Raw genomic sequence first — 26,745 nt, 5'->3', positions numbered from 1 at the left:
AAAGCCGACTGTCCCATAACTTGATTTAATAATTGCTTAACATGTGGTCCTGCACAGTGTGGTTTTGCCATTTTGTCCTGCTCTATTTCTCAGTAGATGCTAAAGGAAAGTTCCAAATCTTGCACTGTTAGAAGTAACTCTCTAACTTTTACTTAATTCACATAAGACCCCAGGTGACTAGCAGGGACACTTCTCGTTTGTATTGTTTCCCTCTCAGATCCCTGCTTGCCCTTCCTGTGTTTGTGCTGGTTGTCCAAAATACCAAAGATCCTCTGTTGCACTGCTTGGTTTCTTGTAGAATTGTGGAAGAAGTGGGGTCTAATGACAAACCGCATTGTGTAGTACGTTAATAGTACTACCAACTTACTCCGAAATGCTTGTCATAAACCTGCGTGCGGCGTTCACGTCACCCTCTCCTATCCTTTTTGTGTGCGGAGAACTATGACGCCATTGCGAAGTAGTGCAGTCATATGTGATGTTTTGGCTGACCCCTCTTCCTATTTTGAGGGGTGAGTACATGTGCGTCTAAACTTTTGAGTAACTTTACACTCGTAAATGGTGAATAGCCAAAAGTGTAAGAGTAAATTTACTTGTCTACCTGAGTAAATTCACCTTTGTTTGTGTGTGTTTTTCCCTTCTTTCTTCATGTGCAAGAACATTTTCCATGTTAAAACTTCCCTTTCCTTATACAGTGTGCAAACATTGTGGTGTGTCCGTGCTCTCTACGGGGCTAACCTGTAATCACAGAGGAAACTGGGTTTATTATGCAAATGAAAATCATGCCCAAAATTAAAACAATTTGGAGAGAGAATACAAATTCTCAAAAAAGTCGACAAACCACAGCTTTTTACACATTTCCAAAGACAATTGTAATAACATATACAAACATCCACATTTGATGACAAGTACACATATTTATTAAGTCTACTTTTATTACATAATTTCATCAATAAATATTGTACACCATTGTTAAAAAATGACAAGAAAAAAAAACAGTGTTACATAAGTAAAAAAAAAAAAATCAACTACACATTATTCTGAGAGCACAAACTCAGCCATCAGAAAACTGCGTGAAAAACATTTACAGGAAATGATTATTAACCATTTCGGCTGCTATTGATCTCTCCAGGGTTCTTCATGACCAAAAGATAGTGAAAAAAGAAGGAGACACATTAATCAATGGAAGGAGGATAGAGCCCGGCAAGACGCCGGAATGCTCCCAGAGTACACAGATTATTACAGTAATGAAAGCGTATGGGGAAAAGTGCTATTCAGGACCAGGCAAGCCTTTCATCCCATCGGGTATTTCCCCGGTGGGCTGGACCTCCCGGAGGCTTTTTTTGGAGGGGTCAGGGAGCCGCTTCTGGTGCCTCTGTCACTTTCCCCAGTTCACAAGGTTTATTACAGCAGGAACATCAGGATGGGGAGGTTTCAAGAGTGATACAGAAGGAGGCAGAGAGCAGGAAGCTAGAGAGAAAGCGTTCAGAGGGGGAGAGGAGAGTAAAGAAAGAGAGAGCGCGATGGATGGAAAGAGAGTGATAATGTGAGAAGAGAAGTGAGTGGGCCTGGTTTGAGCATTTTTGCCAAGCACTTTTTAGGTCTAGCCTTGCTATCGCGTAAGCGATCGCAAAGCGAGACTATTGTAAGGGGCTCCCAAAAGTGCTGCGAAAAGCGGATTGCATGGCGAGCACGCGCACAATCACACGCGTCGTGCCGCCATGCAATCCGTTTGGCATCGCACTTCAAAGGGTCTGCTCCCCCGCCTGGAATGCACTCCCACGCCCCCGCAAAGCACGCGCGCCCCGCTCCGCCGGGCTTCTCTTGTTTCTCTTGAAACATTCTTTCCGTCTCCTCTTGCTCTCACCCACCCGCCTAGCTTGTTTTGTTTCTGTTTATTCGCTTAATCCATAGTCTCTACCCTGTGCTTTCCTCATTCCGTTTTCATTCCGTTTTTATTCTTCTGTCCCCTTCCAGAGCTGCCTTGGATTGCACGCCTCCGCTTGTCTCCTCTGACCTCCTCTCCTCCATCCCCCTGGCTCATCATTGATCTCCCCCGCCCGACTCCCTCACTTTCCTCTCGTTGTGCCTGACAAGTTGTACAGATATTACAAACACATCAATTATGTAAAACAATGCAGTAATTACCGTCTCTACTGTACTCGGGCTCCCTCCCCCGCACTTCCTCTCCATCTCTATTTCTCACCTTCCATTTCTGCTTTGTTGGTCTCCAACTGCTGTCAGCATTTTGGAAATACCGGCCTATTTTGAGCCACGTACCTTCCGTTTTCATTCTTCTGTCCCCTTCCAGAGCTGCCTTGGATTTCACGCCTCCGCTGGTCTCCTCTGACCTCCTCTCCTCCATCCCCCTGGCTCGTCAGTGATCTCCCCAGCCCGACTCCCTCACTTCCCTCTCGTTGTGCCTGACAAGTTGTACAGATATTACAACCACATCAATTATGTTAAACAATGCAGTAATTACCGTCTCTACTGTACTCGGGCTCCCTCCCCCGCCCTTCCTCTCCATCTCTATTTCTCACCTTCCATTTCTGCTTTGTTGGTCTCCAACTGCTGTCAGCATTTTGGAAATACCGGTCTATTTTGAGCCATGTACCTCTATTTGCAGATCCCAGGTTCCGTGCACCAGGGCAACTGTTCTGCTGCAGCGTCGGCTATGTATGTAGCACGTACGCCAATTAATTTAACATAGTGTACATTTGTAAACAATTGCACAACCAAAACTGGTACTCATATCGACCGTGGGAGCATGAAAGGCTGATTTGAGCTGACCGACTTCGAACTCATAACCTTATGATCATGGACACAGCAGTGAAGGCTACAACTTTGTAAGGTATTTTAGCAGCATGAAAACAGGAAATTTCACTAGGGGTCACATTTACTTATAATTCATGCAACACAGTGCATCAAGGCAAGTTGTTGCGCTGCATTGCATGAATGGGAGAGAGTTATTGCTCCACTGTACGCCTCACTTGGGATTGCATAGCATTTTGAAACATTTCCAGTCTAATTAGCTGTAGTAAATACAGGAATGCGCCAAGATCCATGGGTGTGTGCATGGGAACGCCCATGCTCCACCCATAGACCGCATTTCCCACTGCAAGACAGCACTATGCGCTGCGTTGCATTACTCTGTATTTACTAAACCATGCAAAGCGGCTTTGCATGGCTTAGTAAATACTAAAAATGAATTTGCATTGGGGCAGCGCCACAAAAGTGACACAACCCCAACGCAAAATTATAGTAAATCTGCCCCTAGATGTTTCCATGACGCATCGCCAAAAGAAAGCGAAGAAATGTCCAGGTGGGTCTGGGAGAGAGTACTGCTCCGCCAAGGACAGTACCCAGGGCTTTAAGTGGAATTAAACAACTGGGGGGTCTCTCAAAGGGGCGTGGCCATTGTAATTAAGGATGTGGCTTAACCACACTTACACTACAAATCTGTGCCGCCCAACTTGTATTTTGCTGTTTCTGTCATTGCATATAGACATATGATACAAGTAACATCATACCTACAACAAGTCAGGACTATTGGCTTTGTCAATCGTTGTTAGTTGCATAAGATAAATAGACAGCAACTATGGCTTGTTATATATAATGTTGAAAAAGCTTCCACTCACAGCCCTGGTGACACCACAACAATGTTGCTGCTCCTGAGTTCCAAAAAGAGAAGGGAAATCCAGAGAGAAAACGTCTCTCTTTAAAGGATTTCCCTTCCCCTACACCGCTCACCTGGCATTACGTCATGCTGTAACTTCTCCACTAGTGAGAAGTGTGCAGTGTGAGCACGTGCACATCGATGTGCCTGCTGTCACTGCAGTCCGGAAAAAAATGGACCGCCTGTGCCAGGGCACAAAACAGAGTCCAATAGAGATCCGTTTCGAGGCCCCCTTTAAACAAGCATTGGCATAGCCAATAGGTCTCGCTTTTGGGACCTTATAAGTATTTAGTTATGCAGCACAATATCCATGGTGCAACAACATCAACTGTTGCATGGGTAAACACTTATAAGGTCCCAAAAGCGAGACTTATTGGCTATGGCAATGCTTGTTCTTATCTGGAACTAAACGAACCTTGCATTTGAGGGCTTGTTTATTTACCTTTATTCCATTTAGGACAATGCTGCCTTTTATTTTTTAAGTTAGAGAGCTTTAAACAATATTTGTGACTGCATCTGAACCACAACCCACTTTTTATTCCCCTCGAACAATGCTGCCTGACAATTTTTTGGTTTGCCAGTCCCATTTTTAGGTCTCGCCTGACTTTTTCTGAGGGTGTAAAAAAAATGCTACCAAGGCCGGCCTAGAGCTACAGTGCATGTGCGCGAGCTTGATTGCGATCACTTTCGCTTTCACGCCCGCTTTGATGTTTGATCGCTTCGGTCCTCTTCACCTTCCGGTGTACTTTCAGAGTAGATACTTGCAACATGGTAGAAGTTATGATAATGCTTGTCTCAAACGTTATCATTTTAGCGTTCTCTGCTCACAAGTCTCTTTCATATTTTTCTACTTTTGTCTCAGAGATTATGAAGTTATTAAATTCTTAAAATCAACAAAAACATTAGAGAGTGGGGAAGTGGTCGAGAGTCGGGGTCTTGCATGGAAAAGGTTACAATTTTCTAATTAATTCAGGATTTGTCTATTGAAAAAGAAAAAAGCATAAGCATTTATTTGGAAAACCTACTTTCTGTGTAGACATGGTCTCCTTGCGGCCTGTTTAGGGATTAGAGAGGCTCACTCTTTCTTTCCGCAATTAGCAAGTGCATTTCTGGTTGGTAATACAGGTGATTTGAGAGGTGACGTATTTGGTGACAGGTTTGTGTGTGAACCTCTTAATCTATGTGGCTACTTCCTTCCATTACATTTAAATGACATACTCCCAAATGCGACAGAATGTGTCTAGCTGCCCACAATTCCTCTGACATCCGTTCTGTACTGATCATGTATTTGCATTCCTTATCATGCATGCACAATTATGCATGCAGGCCTTTACAGAGTACCGAGCCAATAAAAAGAGACTAAAATATTCTCAATAATAACATTTCATTCATCATCAGAAATCTTTTAAACCATCCAATCCACCATAAGCGTATCTTGCCATCAGCAATAAAGACTCTTCCTACATAACTCTGTGGATTGATAATTTAAATGATTTCAAGTAATTCAGTGTTCTTTTGACTAAGTAAATGCTAAAACATCATGCAGGTAAAATCTCTCTGAGTTTAACATTTCCCTAATCTTCCTGTCTCGCGCAAATGCTACGGCTTTGATGCCTTGGTTTGTCCATTGATACTGACATGCAATATCAATTACAGATGCAGAGAGCAGCCGCATTCATGCCATTTATTTGCAACAGTGTAACGATTTGGAATTCGCTACCTGCTATTTCAAATTTGTCACTGCATGTGCCGCATAGTGAGTACAAAGATGGCTGTGTTTAATACATTCAACAGCTGTGTTCTTAAAAATATTTTTAGGTAGTGAACTAATGTAGCTCTGATTTCTATCTAGCCAGCGCATGTCTGATTTTTCCTTGGGTGAATTCTGCTAATATTTGCAGTTAAGGCAATATAATAATAGTTTCCAGAATGAGAAAACCCTTATCTCCCTGATCCTCAGGTAGTATCAAAGTCTTCTTTTAAGTCTTTAGTTTGTTCCCAACAAATTACTGTTCGCTTTAATATAACTCAAAAACATTGTGGCTATGATTACCTCTAGAGCATTCTGAACATCCAATCGATATTCTGTTTACTGTTCTGTTGCAACCCCAGGAATTAGTTTAGCGCCCACTTTCTTAAATCCGTTTTGAAAGTTGGAAATGGTGGTTGAGCAATAAATTAATAAATTGGTCATGTTTGCAATTAAAGGCATTCATGTGTTCATTTACTCTCTGAAATAGCGATGAGCCATCACCCTGTTTCTTAATGTGATCATCATTAATTTTTATAAAGTGCCCTTGTACCTGGAATCATCTAGTTTCAATTGATGTCTTTAATGGGTTATTCTAAATGATTGATGGAAATCACAACATTGTAAAAACTGGATTCGACAAGAGCAAACCACCCCTGCGTCATTGACATTGATAGAATGATGTCCTATTGACAGGCATTGGGGCAACTGGACTGTCTTGTTGAATGTTGTCCTACTCTCTAACCTGAGGTGCAAAACCAAATGCTTTCTGAATAGGAATGGCTGTTTTGTGCTGCTGGACTCATTTTTGCCATTCAGTGGGACTATGGAACATACCATCTCCTCTTCTCTCATGTCATGTGGATCACTTGCTGGTGTTATCTGCTCCCTGTATGGTGTTAATGAAATCCCATGTTGGCTTTGTATTGGTTTCATGCCGATGATCACTGGGTAGAGGGCCGACTTCGTTCCCTTGGTAGAGGGCCGACTCTTTCCCTTGGTAGAGGGCCAACTCTTTCCCTTGGTAGAGGGCCGACGCTTTCCCTTGGTAGAGGGCCGAATCTTTCCCTTGGTAGAGGGCCAACTCTTTCCCTTGGTAGAGGGCCGACGCTTTCCCTTGGTAGAGCGCCGACTCTTTCCCTTGGTAGAGGGCCAACTCTTTCCCTTGGTAGAGGGCCGACGCTTTCCCTTGGTAGAGGGCCGAATCTTTCCCTTGGTAGAGGGCCGACGCTTTCCCTTGGTAGAGGGCCGAATCTTTCGCTAGGAATTTTGTTTTTCTTTGTTTAATTTACCACGTAGGCTCCATGATGAGCTATGTGTACAATTATTTTTGCTTTAAATCTAACTACTTTTCTTTTGCCCGGAGCACAATCGAAGGATTTATTTTTAGTACTTGAATGCAGTCTAACTAATTCAGAGTTGGGGAGTTTTGATGTTTGATTGGTTCGGTCCTCTTCGCCTCCCGGTGTACTTTCCTTCGTATTCCTGCGCACCCTCCTCTTGACTTCCAGTTCCTCTCTCCTTACATTCTGACTGGCTTCCTCCCGTTCCTTCATATTGTACTCTGTTTTCTTGCGCTCTTGCTGTCCTCAATTTCCCTACACATCTTCTAATCTGTTTTCATCCTCGCTCTCTTGCTCTCCTGCATTTACCTATCGCTTCCTCTATCTTTTCATTCTACTGTACTGTTTGTCCCCTTTCCTTTGTATTATTCCTCTACTCTGCATCCATTATGGCTCGCCCTCTCTTTAAGTCCTCTTCATAGCCAATAGGTCTCGCCTTTGGGACCTTATAAGTGTTTAGCCATGCAACAGTTGCATAACTAAATACTTATAAGGTCCCAAAAGCGAGACCTATTGGCTATGCCAATGCTTGTAGTTTTTGTTTCTCAGCCCAGAGTAAGCAGCTCTGGCTCCGACAAATAATTTTCCAAGGGAGAAGAAACAATCTCACAAGTGCCAAAATCTACAAATTCAAAAGCCCTGTAGCTCTACTCCCAACATGTGAGGCTATCCACAGCTCACAAGGAACATTCCAAACCGTGTGGGAGAGACTACATATTAAACTGTGCAGCGACTGTAGGATGCAGATGTCAGTCACTGACCCTCATGCACTGCCTTTCTGGTGCTTAGGCACTGGTCATGACTCAAAAACGTGTGTGAATGGTGTACGCAGGCAGCTGAAACCAATCGAGCAGGAAGCGGAGCTCAAAGTCACTGAACAAAAGAATAGGTCATGCTGGAAGCAGAAGTCCCATTCCCGCTTGAAGTCTTCAGGTAAGTCGAAGTCTAAAACGTGCCATAATTGCAACAAAACTTAAGTGAGATTTGTCCTCTTTTCATCACTCGAAATCCGTCGCAAAGATGTAACTCAAAGGCTCCTTCACTTCCAGTGTCTTCCAACTCCAATCCATTTCTATAGCTGGTCCCATCACAACCCAAGTCCCCAGGGCCATTGCTAATGCTGCAGCAGGTTAAGGTTGTTAAGGGGGGCCATGCTGCTGGTTTTCAAGACACTTTCAGTTGCCTCTGCAACACCTTTGGGCTCTATGGAGTTTCATTCTTACAAATTAGTCTGTAAGAGGGTTCTGAAAGCCAACTCTGAAATAAATCAAACTGTTCTTTGCCTATAATATTTATATTCAAAAAGCATCAATCATTATGCGGAATCTGCTTTTTCTAGTATAAACCCAAGGTAGAAAAATGCGTTAATAATCTTTGAAGAAAAATTAATTCCTAACATAGGCAGATATTTGATAATTATGAGAGGAACATTTTTCACTTAATGGCCGAAAACAATTTCAATTATGTTAATATTTCATTCCAATCAAATAATCCCCACAAAAAATGGCTACTTGTGCAAAATAGTGAAAATCACAATGCATGTAACTTACAGCTACACAATTATCCAGGGCTTATTAATGCCAAAAGAATTTGCAACATTACCTGTTGTACAAATTACACAAGAGGAGTTCACACTGATGTACGTTTTTTCGCAATGCATGTAAGCATGCCATATATACTGCCTCTTGTGTACATGTGTAAGATTAGGAAGTGAAATAAAGTATAGGCAGAAGTAAAAAAGTCTATTTAACTCAAAAAAAGTGTAAGAATATTTTTATGTTTAATGTAAATGTAAATTAAATGAATATATTTATTTTAAATGTAGAACAAAAGAAAACAGTGCTTCAGAACTATTTACTTAATTTTGAAATACATCTTTAAAAAAGCAATGTAGATTGAATTTAAAATATTTTCCTAAAGTTCAAATGTAAAGAAATTCCCACCTACACTAAAAATGTTTTTATTTTGTATATATAATTACTAAAAGTGGTATATGCAATTAATTAAAGAACATTACATTACCTTTTTAATTAATAAAAGCCGTTAATATATTTTATAATTTAATAATGAATATATTTTATTTTTAGATTTTATTATCATTGAATTATATGTGTTTATTTTTTTTATAATTTCAAATAATGTAATTTCATTTAATGTTATTTTTTATGGAGTTTTATTTTAAGTCCATACTGTCATTATTTGTTGTTAGAGGGTGTTGTAGTCCCAGTGGGCGGCCATGTTTTTGTGCTGGACTTACTACCCTTTCATTTTAGCAGTAGTAACTTACACTTATAAATTTGGCTCCCCCCCCCCCCCCTGTTTCAGGTAATGTAAGTCTACATTTGTGAGTAACTTTACTCTTGGATGTTGTGAATAGCCAAAAGAAGTAATATTACTCAAAAGTGTAATAGTAAAGTTAAACGTGTAAATTACTCACAAGTGTAAGTTATGTTTGTGAATAACCCCGAATGTCTTCACATACTACAGACACATCTTAGGTTATCTTGGCGCATTTTCACACACTACTTACAGTTGAGCCATCGAGGTTTGAATTAGATATGTAGATTTATTTAGGAAGTACGTATAAGATGTTTGTGAATACTTAAAAAATAACATCTGAATGGATGTTCACTAGATCAGCTTTTAATATCCTTGACCACTACTGGTCTCCTAAAAATACCAGTGACTCAAAACTAAGTTCAAGAGTATGTGTGCGTAAGCCACTCATGAGTGAGTATGCTAAACCTACAGAACTCTGTTGAAGTTAGGCATTTACAAGTTTGTTATGTTTTGTGAGTTACAAAAATGCACATGTAGATTGCTACTGTTTTCATATCTGAAGTTACTGCTTTTTCCACATCTCAAGTCAGTCTTAAAAAAGTATTTGTGAAACTAGCCATTAAATATGTATGCTCAGAAATGTAGGTAATTTTTATAAGAGCCCCATGCTCCTCTAAAAACTCCACTGCCCCTGTGGTTCAATTATTTTAACGTTTGTTACAAAAAATAACCATAAGCATCATGTTTATCATGCATGTGTTAGTCAAATATATATTACTTGATTTCCTACATTCAATACATTTTTTCAGTATTTGCTGTTTGACAAAATCTCCATTAAGACAGATCATTCAGTAATCCTTGGTTTAAATTTGTCAGTAGCCAAATTTAATATTCTCCCTTTTGTAATTATCAATATCAAAATTCAATCAATTAGTGCTCTAAATGCTAACACATGTTTTGTAATACTGCTTTCTAAAGACTAAAATCAAGCGAAGATAAATGAAATTCAACAAAATGGCAAAAAGTTAATTAAAAATGTAACATATGTTTGCATAAAGAATCATTTATTTTCAAAAATCTTTATTTGTATTATTCATTATAGAGGTCTTAGTACTATTTTAAAATTGATGGCAGTACAACAAACTCCATAAATACACTTATATATATATACCTAATCTAGTTGTCTGATATTAGACCCATATCAGATAAAATGTAAAGATGTTTTATATGAGAAGAATTATTCATTAATTCTCATCTTATTGTCAGCATTTAAAGTGTTTCAAATGCAGTTCACTCTACGGATATTGCTTTTAATTGAAGTAATCTTAAACATTCTTAAAAATATCATGTTTTTGATTGAAAAATAAAAGTGTCTACAAGTAGATCTGTCACAAACGAAACCCCTCTGCAATTTAAAGCCACGATATTGGGCACATTTCCCACTGTGCTCATTTCAATGTCTGAAACATGAAAGATAGGGATTATGTGTTTTTGGTGCTACCCCAAAATGTATAGATAATAGTGTACTACTGATTTCCAAATATTACTATTAGAGATCCCTATAGATTCAAAATATGTAGTGTAAGTTCTGATAACAAAGATGACGATATTTTAAGTTGTTGATATGTGTTGGGGCTGTATAATTTATATTTTATGTTTCCTGTCTAAAGACCCTTTGCATTTTATAGAACAACGTTCATATCTAAGAATTTAAATTAATTGATTACAAAAAGTCAATTGAAATCAGTATTAGAGTCAAGATACAAAAGGACCTGTTTAGAGCAATCACAATATAGCATTCAACTTTTCAGAGTGCATGAGAGCCATCCATCAGAAAATGATTAAGCCAACTGGATGCTTCTCAAAATGGCATTTTGCATATTTCCTGCAATCTTTATATTTATCCAATAAACCTCTACTAGGGTTGAGTCAGCCAGAAGTCAATTGCTGCAATAGTTGTGGGTCTGGTATAACCAGTGATTTCACTTCTTTTGGACACAAAATTGCTATTGTTTTGTCATTTAAAAACTACATTTTAAATAATTCATGGTATTCATATGATCTTCAATGAAAGACTCTCAATACCATGTGCAAATAAATTATTAACTGGATATTTTACTAGAGTTAAAGTTCTGAACTATGCATGCTATGAAAATAAATTATATTCAACAAGTAACCGCAATTTAGTGTTGGCAATCAAACCTACATTTAAGAAACGCCTCATGTATGTTATCATGTGTAACTATGTCAATCAACTTGGCATATTAAACTTTCTCCAGTACATTCAAAGTACTGGCATTTCACTTTTCAGCTAAAGTACTGTTACATAAGAATTTTAAAGAGAAATATAATGATGGTGTAAACCTTGAACGATACTTTCATTTGACATAAAAAGCAGCTTTTTGGCTCTGATCACGAGTTGCAAGAAACTGGTGTGGTGCAAACTCTGCACCTGTTATTATTGGCATCATGTGGTAACACTTCTGTGCAAGTATGAGTACCACGAAATACCAATGCAATGGGGAATAACTGTGCAGACCTGAGTTTATGGGATGGTATTCTGAACGGCCTTCCCTTTTCTGTGGGTTCCAAACCACACATTTGCCACTTGCTCTGAGCAGTAGGTAAATGTGTATGGCAGGTTGTGTAAGATGGGGGTGGAGGTAAGTATTGGGCAGGGCGGAGAAATGAAGGGAAGAATGTTGTTTGGCTCCATCTACCTTGTTTGAGGATTGGGAAGGCGTCAAGGAACTGGTGCTGGCTGCAATGTGGCCCTTTCCTGAAGGCAATATTACCTGCCGGATTTCCAGACCGTAGAATCTGGTCTGTTGTTTCACCTCCTGGTAAATCTGGGTTTGGAAACAATGGCCCACTCGTGATTGAGTGGAGCAGAAGTGCACACTGGAATTCCACTCAGCGAGGCTCCTCATCTGGGCAAGTTGCAACAGGAGTTCCCAGCGAATTATTTCTGAGTGATAATTTAGCGTCTAATAGCCATACCAAATGAACACAACTAAGGTATTAGTCGGGATAATATACCTCAAAGATGAATTACATATCATGCCATAAATGCAGTAATGCAAAGAATGCAGTGATCTGACTGAGATATAAGGCATGCGTCAAATAATTGTGTTTCAGAATATATCATGAGTCCAAAGGTATGCATAACATACATGTATCAAACACACAAAGGTTGATGGGAGGAATGCTTGCAAGAAGTCTACTTACTGGCAATTGCTCGGGGTATCATTCCAACCCATCGTTCTTTTGCCCGCCATGTCACCTCAATTTGGACCCAGCCATATTCAAGTCAATCTTGTAACTGCTCCAAAAGAAGCAGTCCAGCCAGAACTGTCCGGCTAGGTCCTCTCTGAACACGAACCCCATGACCGGTTTCACCTTAATGGGGCTTGTCAGCAGTGTGTATCTTGTTTCTGTTGCCACAGTGATAACGGGACCCACGACTGGGTCCCTTGACACTTAGGGCAGTCCATCGAACCCACAAAAAGAGATGGGAGAAATGCTTGCAGTCGTTCATAGTAAAATACTAAGTAATTATTTTGTTGCCCATTATGCCACTGTAATCAGGCTACACCCAACTGAAAAGTCACAATCAGAGTGAAAGCAGTCTTGGGTTTCTTATGTTCCAGTTCAGGAAGGACCTGGCCTGTCAGTTTGGCTTGGACGGTTCCGATTCTGATTTGCTCATTGCTGGGTCCAAACCGAGCTGGTAAGAAGGAATAGTACTAGGTGAAAGGGACTAGAATTGGGAATCAACACAGTGGAGGGTAGGGTGGGGAGAGGTTAGGTATGAGTGAAGCAGACCCGCAAAGTAAGGATAATTTAGGGGCAGTTGGGAGTTCATATGTTTTTAAAGGGCACAAAGAGGAAGGAATCTGGAGAATGTATATAAGGGAAGCTAGAGCAAGCAGGGGGAACCACAAGGATGGGAATAGTAACTGAGGGATAGCAACACAGGGAGAAAGATGCAACTAAGAGGGCTCGTCCAGAGGAAGTTTTGGAAAGGGGGCTGAGGGAGTAAGCCGGAGAGAACTATGGGATTAAGAGAGAGTGGCCAGGGCAAGGTATTGAAGGGGAGTGGGAGCAAGCGGGTTGACCACAAGGAAGAAAGAGAGGAGAGGAGGGCAGGAGTACTATAGAGGAGAACAGCTGAAAAGAACTAAGTAAGTAAGTAGATGGTAATGGAGTGGAGTACTAGGTAGCAGGCAGGGATATCTGAGCCAGAGAGAGAGTGTGGAAACAAGTGTAGGGGATTGTATGGACACATAGGGACATCTGCTGTTTATCATAGCTGTAAGTCACTGAAAAACCACTATGATGCGACCAGTGCAGGCCACGTTAAAGTACTTTTTTGTCTTGGGAGGGGGCAGGACAATATACTCAACATGGTGAACGAAGAGACTCGGCATCGTCTCATAATCCTGTGATTCAGGGCTTTCAGTGACTTTCAGCCATGATGAAAAGCAGATGTGCTGCTAGACAACAATGTTAATTGACATTCACATTGACAAGGCGGCCAATAGCTCGGACATTTGCCAAGACCTATTGGTTTGGCCAATGCTTGTCATTAAAACAAGTCAGTATCCTCTAACAAAATTTTGAGTTATGTAAATAATTTTATAGGTAGTGCCACTTTAAATGTTACTTTGTTAACTAAATTATACATCTCTCAAAGATGTTTATGAATAACTGACACATTTCACCCTATTCAATTTTATGTCTTTGAGATGTGATTGTTATTTGTTGAGAGTAGCTCAAGGGGATGGAAGCAAATAGAAAAACACCTCAATGCCATGGTGAGTAAAAACAATCATTGGCAAAGCCAATAGGTTTTGCCAATTGTCCGTGTCATGCCTCTGGTTTTTTTTAACTTTAAGTTCTTTTGCACAGCAGCTCAACTGCTCTGCAATATGTAAAAAAAAAAAAAACTACAAAGTCAATAGAATTCGCATAGACGAAACCTATTGGTTTTGCCACCACTTGTTTTACATTACTGTCAGTGTTGTACTTTCTGAGTCTGATGTATAATTTTGTGCATTTATAGAACTAGTGCTCTTCTTTTGTCATGAGGGGGCTTGCAAGTTGATGCTGTTGTGCGGCTTGTTTGATTTTAATAGGAATGAGGGAGCATATTCGCCAGCCCCTATCGCCACAGGAACATCGCTTTTAGTGACATTCCTGTGGCGATAAACCCTTCGCCTTATTTACAAGGCGGTGTGAAGCCACTTAAGATGGCTTCACGCCGCCTTGTAAATAAAGCCCCCTTTCACGTTACACTTAGCATGAAAGGGGCGTGCAAAGGGTGTTGTGGTGGGCGTTCCACCGCAACACCCATTGATTTTGCCGCTGCCCCCTATTTACAAGGGTGGCGTAAATACGAGGCAGAGCCAAAATTAAGACCAGTGAAAACCTGGTCTTAACATGGCAAAACAAGGAGAAATGCTTTATTTCTCCTCATTTTTGCTGTTTCTATGTGTGCTGCATTGTGTAGCACACATACACAACACATTGCCATGAATTATTGTTTATATACAGGAAGGTTTTCCTTCCTGCACATAAATAACCTTTAAAAAAATGAGGATTTGCAACTTCTATGCGTGTTGCACAATGCAGCACACATCAGAGTTACAAATCGCCATTCTGGATTGTTTATGTGCAGGACGGAACACCTTCCTGCACATAAACAATCATTCCCTCAGCGCAGGCACCCCTGCACCACGGTCCAAGGGTTCCTGCATTGGCACTAGGCAGCTGAATTTAGCGCCACTGGGGAGCACTGTATTATTGTAAATATGGCGCGTCCCTGTGTTTCTAAAATGACAGAGTGTGGCGCTAGCAATTTTGGCACTAATCCGCGCTCCCCCACTTTCTTGTACATATGCCCTGAGATCTGTTCTGACTGAGCAATCTGCTGTAGTTTGTGAGATGTGACCTCGAGCTGGCAAGTCTAAAGGTTAGCCACTGCTGCCTGCAGCATGTTTGGGAAGGTACAGAGCTTATCTAATATTGATGAAATATTGCAGTTGATTGATCATTCACCTAGAATGAACCTCTATTTTAACCCTATTAACTAAATGATGAAGGCGACTTACCTTAGCATTAATAGCTGTCACATAAGAGGCTAAAGTTAGTAATAGCTTTACCTGAATACCCAGTTATCAAACAATGGGTGAGAGCTTTAGCTGTAGAATCTAAGGTTGAAAACAGCGGGCCCTGTTCAGAAAGATACATTTACACATGTGTACATTTTCTATTTCACTTAGGTATAAGGCTACATGTGTTCACCATTCACCCTTTTCAAGTGTATATTTATACCTAAATGAAGACTAACATGTCCCCATTCTCTCTGTTCAGGTAGAGGAGACATCTATTACAGAATTTACCATTGTAAATTTACTGCTAGTAACTTTTCACACGAAGGCAGAGTGCTCCACTTCCAGGGCTGGGATCTCCATATGATAAAGAATAGAGAAAAATAATGAAGTTTAATAATTAATATAAAAACAAAATCTTAAAAGTAATTTGCTGCAGAATAAAAATGCAAATTAACTTCAAATAATTATTATAACCTAGAATAAAAAATAAAACGTTACAGCACATTGATAATCAAATTATTTTAAAATATGATTTAAAATATTTTCAAATAATCCCACAGTCACTAGCATGTGTATATATAATTATTATTTAGCAAATGTTATTGATAGTTATGACTTTTTTATTAATGTAAAACATTTTTGATGTTTGTCTTATATTTAAAAAAATATTCATTTTAAATTATAAAATGTTAATATAAATGCATTCTAATTTTTTAACACTAAAAACTATTTAATATTTACAAAATTATTTAATTGATTTAATATTGTTTCCTGAAGGATGTTTTATCTAGTCACACCTATATTATTTACTATGGAAATGGCTTGCTGTATCTGCGAATGGCCATATCTGGCACTAGATGTACTCCAAAGACGAGCTGGACACATTTATTACTTTGTGGCTCTATTGCCGTTAGAAATGTAGTGTGTGAAAAACAGTGGGCTTACTCTTTTGTTGGTGTGTATTTGTTTTTTCATGTCCCTCCATATACTCCTTCTGTCCCATCCTAAACCCCGCCCACTTAGGAGTAAGAATTCCTAATTTCCAACCAGTTCTCATGGTCCATCCCACATTTACCTCCAAAACGTATACCTACTTGTGCGGAGATCCCTGCATACATGGTGGACATCTACACACAGAAAAGATTGAGGGGGTGGTCTCTGCATGTAGGTTTGTGAACTGCATTTTGTAGTACATGAGTACTACTTAAGGTACCACAAAACACAGTTCATTTATCAGGCCTTATGATTTCCAGGTATCTAATGAGCTATCGCCTTTGCGTGTTTCCCTGCTTAAATCACTTGTGGGCCAATTGTTCATGTTGTCTAGTTCTGTGGTTTCCAAATTAGAAACTGCCTGAAGCAACCCTTGATCAAAGGTCTACAAAGATTTAGTTAACAATAAATCTGTTGACAGCTGGAGCCTATCAGGAGTTGATATTGGTGAGCTCTAGATTATGTTCCTACAATGCATGCCCAGGATGGTAGCAGGTTGCTCCCTTTTGTAGTCACTTTCACTGTGGACCTCTGTTTACAAAAACACAACATAAGTAATGGTGATTGAGGCAGATGGGTTAAACCCTTCAGGTTTATTTTAAATAGCTGTCAGTTTATTACTTCATGCCCCTTTTTTGTTAGAATGAAGTGAAGAAGGTACAAATGCAGGTATCATTTAAAATTTTACTTATGGGTTGATACGGTCTACAATCGCAAGGTGTAGAAGTGGCGTGATTGGCAGATGGATGGGCAAACTGTATGCTGAGCCTTCACACGACTCATAGAATATGTTGTTCCTCTCGGATAGACGTGGTGAGGCTCTTCACAAGTCCTGCCAGTGCCAGATTGCAGGTGCAGGTCGCAGTAGTTCTGGGAAGCAATCCAGTATCTAATACCAAAACAGTGTCAGAGCAACATGGCGGCGGGTGTATGACTTAAATGTCCTCAGAATCGTTCACGTATCACCAATTATCGTTTGTCAGCAGGCAACAACACTTCAACAATTGAAAGCAAATGCAGTACTAAACCCTGCTTCTCCAATGTCCTGTGGCACCTGCAGCATGCCACACAGGCACTGCCTTCTCTTCACCCAAACTACCAACCGGCTAGAAACCCTCTAGACCCTTGCCTATCTGCCTAACCACCTCCTGCCTATGGGTCTCATGTGCATCACAAACATTAGTACTAATTCACAAACATACATGTCCAAATTTCATTTATTCACAACCAAATTCAACATGGACTTAAGACAAAAGACAGAAAAAACACTCCCTACCACAAACTTCTATTTCTTATCAGTTAATACTAAGTCATAAACATTGGAATGCTTGTTATAAAATACTCGAGACACATTCATTTATGTTGTTCACATATAAAGGATGAAAAATATCTTCCATATTTGAAATGCATTGTTCAGTAGTGCTCTGGATTGTTATTGGTTTTCTACGTGTAATATATATATATATATATATATATATATATATATATATATATATATATATATATATATATATATATATATATTACCTACTGGCGGTCGCCAGTAGGTAGTTATAGTTAGGACCACGTTTCCATAGGAAATCCGCAACATTCTATTTTAAATAACTTTGGCGCCGGTCGACGAATCCTCGCGAATTTTTCAAAATAGGTGGGGCGCTACACTCCGCTCCTACCCTGAAAGTCTCGGGGGGATTCGTCAAGCAGGGGCTGAGATAAAAGGGGGGTCCCAAAACACGTTTTTCCCATGCATTTTTCCATAGGACCTTTAGACACAGCTACAGCCCGAACGGCTGAACAGAATTACTTGAAATTTGGCAGAGAGGTAGCCATAAGGTCAAGGAAGTGCCTTTTGCAGGTCTGGTGTAAATCTGTTCAGTATTTCCTGAGAAAATAGCATTTAAAAGCATATATATATGTGGGCGGAGCCTAACCACAAATCTCATCCTGAGATCTGATTGGCTGTCAGCACTTCATCCAAGAAGTGTTGGCAGCCATCTTGGGACCAATATACATGATAGCACCTCATTAAAAAGCATTGTAGTTAATAGAAGGTTTTAAGACTTTAGTTACATTATAAATCATTTGTTGATGGTACCATACTCATTTTAGGAATTGTGGTATGTTCTAAGGTGATTTCACCATGTGAAAAAGCCTTCTGCTGGGATATCATGATTGAGAGAAAAATATTTTCTCATGCTTTTACCACAGAGGTTTGGAAGGTGATCTATAAGCTAAACTGAGAGCTTATTTTCTGTAAATTCACATTATCTTTCTCAGTCATGTGAGAATGAAGTCTGACATTCTCAGTAAAACATGTACATCCAACAAGGGCAGAGACTGTCAGTTGATTCCTTTGTGTTCTACTGCAGCTTCCCAGAGTGTTCCAAAGAACTACTAGAGCGCTAACAGTCCTACCTATGATAAACGTATGGCACACCTGAAGCCATCTTGCTTGGAATAAAGTGGTAACTCTTAAAACATTTAATTTCAAAAGGAACAAAATGAGGGGGTTCATTTTTCCATAAAAAGTATGATTAGTGCTGCAGAAAGAAAAATTAGGGCACATTTTGAGTGACTTCTCAAATCCTCTTCTATTTCATTAAAAAATTCTGACATGCAGACTGAAACATGCACTTTCAATACCAGCAGCAGTTTTCCCTGGTGAGCAGTAGCTTTACTACAGTGATCTAATGAGCAAAAAGAGTGCTAACATTCTGAATTTATGGCAAATGTGTGACACATCTGAATGCCTTCTTGATGGAATCAAAGTAAAAAACTGAAAGTATTTCCTACTGAGGAGACTGCAGTAAATGAGGAAATTAGGAAACTTCATAACAAATAAGTCTCCCAAGATGGCCACCAGAGACAAAAGAGCCCAAATGTAGCCCAAATATCACCCAGATGTAGCCCAAGTATCGCCCAATGACAGAATGTCCCAGAATGTTCTTAAAAACAACTAGAGCGCTTACTGTCTTCATTATGACAAAAGTATGGCACACCTGAAGCCATCTTGATTGGAATAAACTGGTAACACTTAAAACATTTAATTTAAAAAGGAACACAATGAGGGGGTTCATTTTGCCATAGAAATTATGATTAATGCTGAAGAAAGAAAATGAGGGCACATTTTGAGTGACTTCTCAAATCCTCTTCTATTTCATTAAAAAATTCTGACATGCAGACTGAAACATGCACTTTTAATACCAGGAGCAGACTTCCATGGTGAACAGTAGTTTTACTACAGTGATCTAATGAGCAACTAGAGTGCTAACATTCAGAATTTATGGCAAATGTGTGACATATCTGAATACCTTCATGATGGAATCAACGAAAAAAACTGAAAGCATTTCCTACTGAGGAGACTGCAGTACATGAGGAAATTAGGAAACTTCATAACAAATAAATCTCCCAAGATGGCCACCGGAGACAAAAGAGCCCAAATATAGCCCAAAATCACCCAGATGTAGCCCAAATATAGCCCAATGACAGAAGTGTGCAAAACACTTATTATTTAGTGTTTTTGCAGTGTTATATAGTGCAGACTTGTCAGGTATTGGAGTGCTTTACATGAGCATTGGTTACATCACACAAGCACAAATTCATTTTGGTTGTAGACATGGGGAGACTAAGTGATTTGACCAGAATCACAGAATGTCGAGCTGAAGCAGAAACTTCAACCTGGTTCCCCAGTTGCAAAGTCTGCAGTTCTGGAAGTAACACCACATCCTCTCCCCTAAGTGCAACATTTAATCAAGTGGTCAACTGGATAAAAAAACATAAAGATATCAAATAATTTAAAAGTGCTTTGTCGCTATTTGAAAACTCAGACAAAATGTCCTTATTTTAGTCTTTTAGAGCACTAACCATAATTTTGATGCCAATAAGACCCTCTCATATATGTAATTTCTAAAGGAAATGCTCTAGGTATTACAGTTTTGATTACATCAAGATGATGTCAGGCGTTCCACACTTTTGTAATAAATATAGAATGTTAGCAATCTAGTTGTTCATTGGGATACTGTTGAGATGCAAAGGCCAGGGGCACGGACTCTGAAAATTGAAGGCAGGTAGGAGAGTGCAAAGGCAACAATTTAACCACACTGAGCAGGCAGGAAGGGCCGTGGAAGCACAACAGACTATGGAGGGCAGTGGAAAGGGGGGCAGGGGCAACAAACCAACAATACAGGACTTGCAAGAGAGGCTGTTGGAGGGAAGATCTATTACGGGTCAAGGAAGCTAGAGGCGGTCCCCAGAGCCCCGGGAGCCACCACAGAACTGAGCAGGAGAGTGAGTCAGGGACAAAAGGGGCACCTTAATTTGAGCCGGGGTGCCTAGGAACGCTTGCTCCAAAAATGAAGAAAACAGACATATGAGACATGGAATTGGTGGCAGAATACAATGGCAGTTTAATGAGAAGATACAACTTCAAAGAAACCGCAGAATAGAGACATAAAGTACAAAATACAGAATCCAGATAATCATACAGCTGTCATGATATTCTCTGTATCTCAATTAATGTACTGACAGAGAGAGAGAGAAAACACATCTATAAATGCATCATGAGAAACAAGTTACACCAAGGAAAATGTTACCTAGGAACACTCACGTTTACTCTTAGAGCAAGCATTCCTGCAATTACAATACAAAATCTTTTAAATGCAAAAGTAAAGAGAACAATGGTTAAACATAACATGACATTTCATATAGGTAAAATAGAATAAGATACTTCAAGCAAAGCAGAGCAAGACATTTTAAGCAAAGGAAGACAAGAGCTCCCAGCTCTTGGGGAAAACCTGCACAGCTTGTTAACCTACATACAGACGGCGAGGTAGTCCGTCGATATCTGTGGGTGCTCCCTTTTTATATCATTTTGTGGGCTCCTTTGCACGCTACATCTACCTACGTATGCTACCCAAAAGCTTCGTCTGCAGATTTTACCAGACATTTCGTCATTTACCCACTTAATGCTGACAATGGACTGGGTGAAAAGGTCAGTCTCTCAGGCCAATCGCTTATCGTAAGTTCCATAGAGCAAGCAGAAAATAATGGGTATTGTACGGGAATTCAATATATTCATGTACAAAATCTCCTCAGTTCTCCTAACTTGACGCTCTGCGGTTGCCACTTCCTTAAAAGCGGGAAACCTGCCCAGGAAGCAAGTACCAGTCCAGGATGCAGCCTACTGTATGTCGACAGCTTCAGTGGGATGTTGAACTTTGATACCGAGCACGGAGTACTCGGGTAGGGTGGGGGCTACTAGTTTGGAGCAGAAGGCCTCGCAGACCTGCCTTCAGACTGCTATACACTAAAATTGCAGAGCTATGGTCAATTTAACAAAGAGGCCTACATATTGAACAGAAGGGCCTACACAGGGGTTTTATGCTGGCTGAGTGGTAAGGATGTCTCAGGATAATTATATAGCAACACAGGACCCGCTGGTCAATTTAATACGGCCTACAAATGCGGCTGGCAGGGCAAGGACAAGGGTCTCATACTTCAGGTGTGGACAGAACGGGCCAGGGGCACACTGAGATACAAAATCTACCCTCCTTCAAGGCTGTGGCAATGTAATAGACCATTGTGGGCAGAAGGAAGAGGCAATGGTAGTACAACCATACATGCCAACAGACCCGATTCAGCCAGGAAACGTCCAATGTTTTTAAGCTCAAATGGGCTTTATTTGATCTGTCTCCTGTCTACAATATCCTCTTTTTCAATGTAACTCAAAGGGGAAAATCAATACCCCAGTTTTTTTTCAAAATCTCCCTCTTACCAAGTTCAAAATGTTCGCAAGTATGGTACATTGGATCATGGAAGGAAATGGGATAGGGACATGGACTTGGATAACAGAGGACAAGAGGGACATGGAGAGGTGCACCAAACTGACCCTGCAGGGCAGGCATCAGGGTTTGCAGCAGCACAATACACCACACAGGGCATGCAGGACGGGAGTGCAGCACAACAATCCATAGAAAGCAAGAGGGAGGGGACAGGACCATGCACATGGACAACAGAGAACAGAGGGGCAAGAGGCAATGGTAGCTAGCTGACCATAATGGACAGACAGGAGAGAAAGCTGCAGCATTACAGACCATAAAGGGCAGGAGGGACGGATCAGGGGCATTACAATGGAACAGACAAGCCAGGAGGGAGGGAGTAGGGGTCTTCACATGTAAACAGAGGGCTGGGGGCAAGGGGGCAGGGCAGGAGCAGCAAGATAGCCATGGAGGTCAGGCAGGATGGGCACTAGAAGCAAGACACACCGTGAAGAGCAACAGTGAGACTGTGATGGCATACACACAGACCATGGAGGGAAGGTGGGAGGGGGTCAGGGGCAGCTAACTGACCACACAGGGAAGGTGGGAGGGGCCATGGCAGCACAGAAGACCAATGGCTATGATGGGCAAGAAGGAGGGTGCAGGGGCATGCACAAAGGACGATGGAGGATAGAAGGGAGGGTCAGGACCTGTGCACAGACAAGAAAGTTCAGGGGAAGGGACCTCACAACAGACCACACGGGGCAGGCAGGAGGAGCAGTTGCAGCACAACAGACCAGGGAGGGCAGAAGGGTGTGGCAGTACAATGGACCATGTAGGACAGGAGGAAGAGGATAGGGGCATGGCATGTGGACAGGCAGGGTGGAGGTGGCAGGGACAGGTTACAGTCATCTGACAATGCTAGGCAGGTGGGAGGGGAGTGGCAGCTCAACAGAACACTCAGAGTAGATAGGAGTGGCAGGTCCATGGGACATGGTGGGCAAAAAGGATGGAGCAGGGGCATGCACAAAGACATCGGAGGGCAGGGGGAAGGAGAATAGGGGCAGCAAGCTAAGCACAGAGTTTAAGCAGGAGGTCAATGATGGGGCATAGAATTGGGCAATGGAGGGCAGGAGGAGTGGACTGGTACATCATACTAAATTGAGGGCAGTGGCAGCACATCAGACCATGCATGGCAGGAGGGAGGAGGCTATTCCATGGATTCACACAACAGAGGATAGGGAGGAGGGGGATGGGGCAGCAAGCTAACTGTTCAGAGAAGGCGGGTATTAGGAACTTTATTGTTTTTAAAACATTGAGTCTGTGCGAACTACTTAAAATATGAACAAGTATGCAGCATAATCTCACTTTTATTCAGGAAGAAGAGGACGTTTGTGACTGTGACTCCGGGCTCACTTGGCAGAAACACCCCCTGACCCTCCACCCCCTATCGCAAAATGTAATGCCCGTGAAAAGGGTAGGTGAACACAGTGTTATATAGAACATAGTCCTGAGAGCACGATTGAAAATGAAAACTAGATATAGTGTATGGTATAAACTATGCACCAAAAAGTGTGATATAAGATGAACCGGACGTGAAATATAATATGCAATACATTGTGCGCAATGACAGATTCATTGGAGAGCGCGAGATAGCACAGGCACTAGCGCGTGCTATGCGATATGCGCCTTGGAGTGTAATATGCACAGGGCAGTGTTGTGTAACCTAACTAGTCTCTAAAGTTGTAATATAAAATATGTGCTGGGGAGTGTAACGTTGCATATGCACTGTGACACAGATATGGATCGCAGATTGTAATATGTATGGCATAGCACTGTGCGTTATAACATAGGCATCGAGGAAGGCACGTTAGATGGGGCAATATAACCCGTGCGAAGACAAGTGTGGCATGACATATTCACGGGGTGGTGTTACAGTGCACATGGGCTAGAGAGTGTCATAGCATATGCACTAGCTAGTGGAATACAACACAGAGGTGTGTGGCACTCGGCAGGCAATGGTGGGTGTAACACAGCATTGGGCTCTGTCAGGAGCGCGCTGTGACTCTCAAGTGATGTTCGTCCCCTTTCCAGAGAGTAAAATAAAAAGTATTACACATCCGGCAGTGGATGTGTGTTTTATTAACCGTGAGGGGGGTTTCTTGCATAGTTTTGGTCGAATTTTTGTCGAATCCCCTTTGAATGGCTTGGTGTGCATGTGTATTAAATGTGCCCGTCAATAGCTACCCATGTTTGTATTAATAAACGACAAGGGTGTCTACCGGGATTAGGCACGGTAGGGCATCAGACATGTCAGAGCTTCACTAGTAGTGTAAATACATTCCACGTGGATTCATTGCATGCATAGTCGCCTTTTAATGAATATCCCGCAAATCGTCATGGTGATAGGTACGTACAGTTTGTCCAGCATGTCCTAGGTGTGTCTATAAATAAATATTTTTTTAAAATAATAAAAAACAGTGGCCGGCCCTAGGGATTGGGGTCAAAAAAATATAATTAGGAGACAGGCCCTGGGGGATGGGGTCATCAGGGCCAATAAATTAGAATAAGAAGGGGAACCACACAGCCCCCCCTTCTTAAAAAATTAAAATAAATAAAAGACTGGCATCGTGCCGGAGGCCATGCCCCCTCCGTGCAGCACTCTGCAAACGCACCCCCAACAGGCATCTCCAGTATGCGCCAGGGAGCTGCGCTGCAGACAGGTGTTCTGAGGCCAAGCCCCTTTTTACACCTCTCTGCAACGCAGCTCTGTGGCGCTTACTGGAGGTACCTAGTGGTCTAGTTTGACCCTAGGGACCCTTAGGATTCAAGGGGACTTAATCTCTCAACTTAGAACAGACACAGGGCGCGTTTACACAGTGGTGAAGGGAGGGGACGGGGCCTGAGGTGACGTGTGCAAACACGCACTATGGCACGTTTTAAATTGGGGATATAATTTCCCTTCATTACTGAGGGCCCCTGGGGGCTAACTAGCCCACCAAGTGCTTCCAGTAAGCACCACTGAGCTGCATTGCAAGGAGGTGGTCCAGGCCGTGCCACTTTTTACACCTCTCTGCAACACAGCTCTGTGGCATTTACTGGAGGTACCTAGTGGGCTAGTTGGACCCTAGGGACCCTCAGGATTCAAATGAACTTAATCTCCCAACTAAAAATGGACACAGGGCGTGTTTACACAGTGGTGAAGGGAGGGGACGGGGCCTGAGTTAACGTGTGCAAAAACGCCCTGTGGCCTGTTTTCAGAGGTAGTTTTAATCCCCATGCCCTATTATATACTAGGGGCTTACAGAGGAGGTCATGCTAATCACAGGGGGACCCCAACGCATAATGTTCCCTAGTGTATGTAGGTGTTTTCACTGTATTCTAAGTGTCTTTTAACATAGCACTGGCTCTAGGACTGGCTAGTCAGACTCAGTTACCACCAGTATCCGTCTGAGGGTACGGGATGATTATGCAACAAGGCTTCTTTCTGCTCTTCTTTTTGTTCTTTCTGCACGTTATCCTTCTTCCTGCACTTATCTTCGTATTTGAGGACTTCGGTTGCTTCTTTCTGCACTTCTTTTGTTTCTTTCTGTGCATTTTTTCTTCTTTCTTCACATGTCCTATCTCTGTAGGCATAGTTAGAAATTAGCATTTAAAAAACCTTTGAAATTCACAGAAAAAAACATAGGTTTCAGGCACGTTATAGTTAGGAATTAGCATTTAAAAAACCTCAGAAATTCACTGAAAAAACCATAGGTTTCAGGGGTGTTATAGTTAGCTGGACTTTTCACTTGTACAAAACCATTGAAATTCCCCCGTTATAGTTAGTTCAGCTAACTATAACTCGCGCGCCCGCAATGCACTGCTGATGACGTCACATATTACATCACTCATGACATGGTCAGTGACATCACTCATGACATCACTGATGACATCTCAAATGACATCACTGATGACATCACTGATGACATCATCCTTGTGATAGAGTGGCAGACCTCCTCTCACCCTAATATAACCTTTGATACACACATTCAAAAATAGAGACTAAAATTTTCAAAACAATGGACATACCAATACCAGTTACAACAACCTCTTCAGTAATTCTAAGATCCACATACACATCCACTCATTCACCAACAGTCCTATACAGTCACTCATACATGTACATGTACTCACTCATCATATGTACTCATGCACCTATACATCCTGTTACACAATGCCACTCATCCATAGAGTTACTCACACACATAGTCACTCATGCTAATAAAGAATCAAACATACATTTACTTGCATATACAGTTATACACACACCACCACACTTACTTCTACGGAAACTTACACATACTTAGTCTTTTAAACAATCACTTATAGAAACACATACTTATTCATACAGGAACTCTTTCAATCTCTTACTCTCACATATACTCACATATATACACCAATAGTCACATATACTAGTTTAAAACATATGTAGTTACTCATAAAGACACTATTGAGACAGTCATTCACTCACTAACACACCCATACACACACTCATCCACCCATACAGTCCTGCACACATGCTGTGTTCAACACATACAAACAGTGAGTCACTCATTCATGCACCTATGCACTACGTAATACCCCCCACCGAACCATGCAGACACTCAGACTGATACTCAAAAAACCAACTAATAACCTATATAGACACCCATGTAGCTACTCACCAACCCATGCAGCCACTTATACACAAAGTGAGAGACTGATACAGATATTTACATATTTAAACATTACTCACTAAGCCATGTATTCACTATGATACACTTAATCAGTCAGTTACACAATCAATTTTTCA

The 26,745-nt window shown here is 41.2% G+C and overlaps 1 protein-coding gene across 1 annotated transcript in view; it reads left to right on the top strand.

Moving 5' to 3' along the window:
• The window catches only part of LOC146829640 (relaxin receptor 1-like), a 1,041,377-nt gene that overhangs the window by 850,572 nt on the left and 164,060 nt on the right, over nt 1–26,745 (top strand). The gene's annotated exons all lie outside the window — the stretch shown is intronic.

The sequence above is a fragment of the Triturus cristatus genome, chromosome 5_2, assembly GCF_964204655.1.
Source record: "Triturus cristatus chromosome 5_2, aTriCri1.1, whole genome shotgun sequence".
Lineage (NCBI taxonomy): Eukaryota > Metazoa > Chordata > Amphibia > Caudata > Salamandridae > Triturus > Triturus cristatus.
The sequence above is the reverse complement of the archived record's forward strand: the minus strand, read 5'-3'. Positions and strand labels throughout refer to the sequence as shown.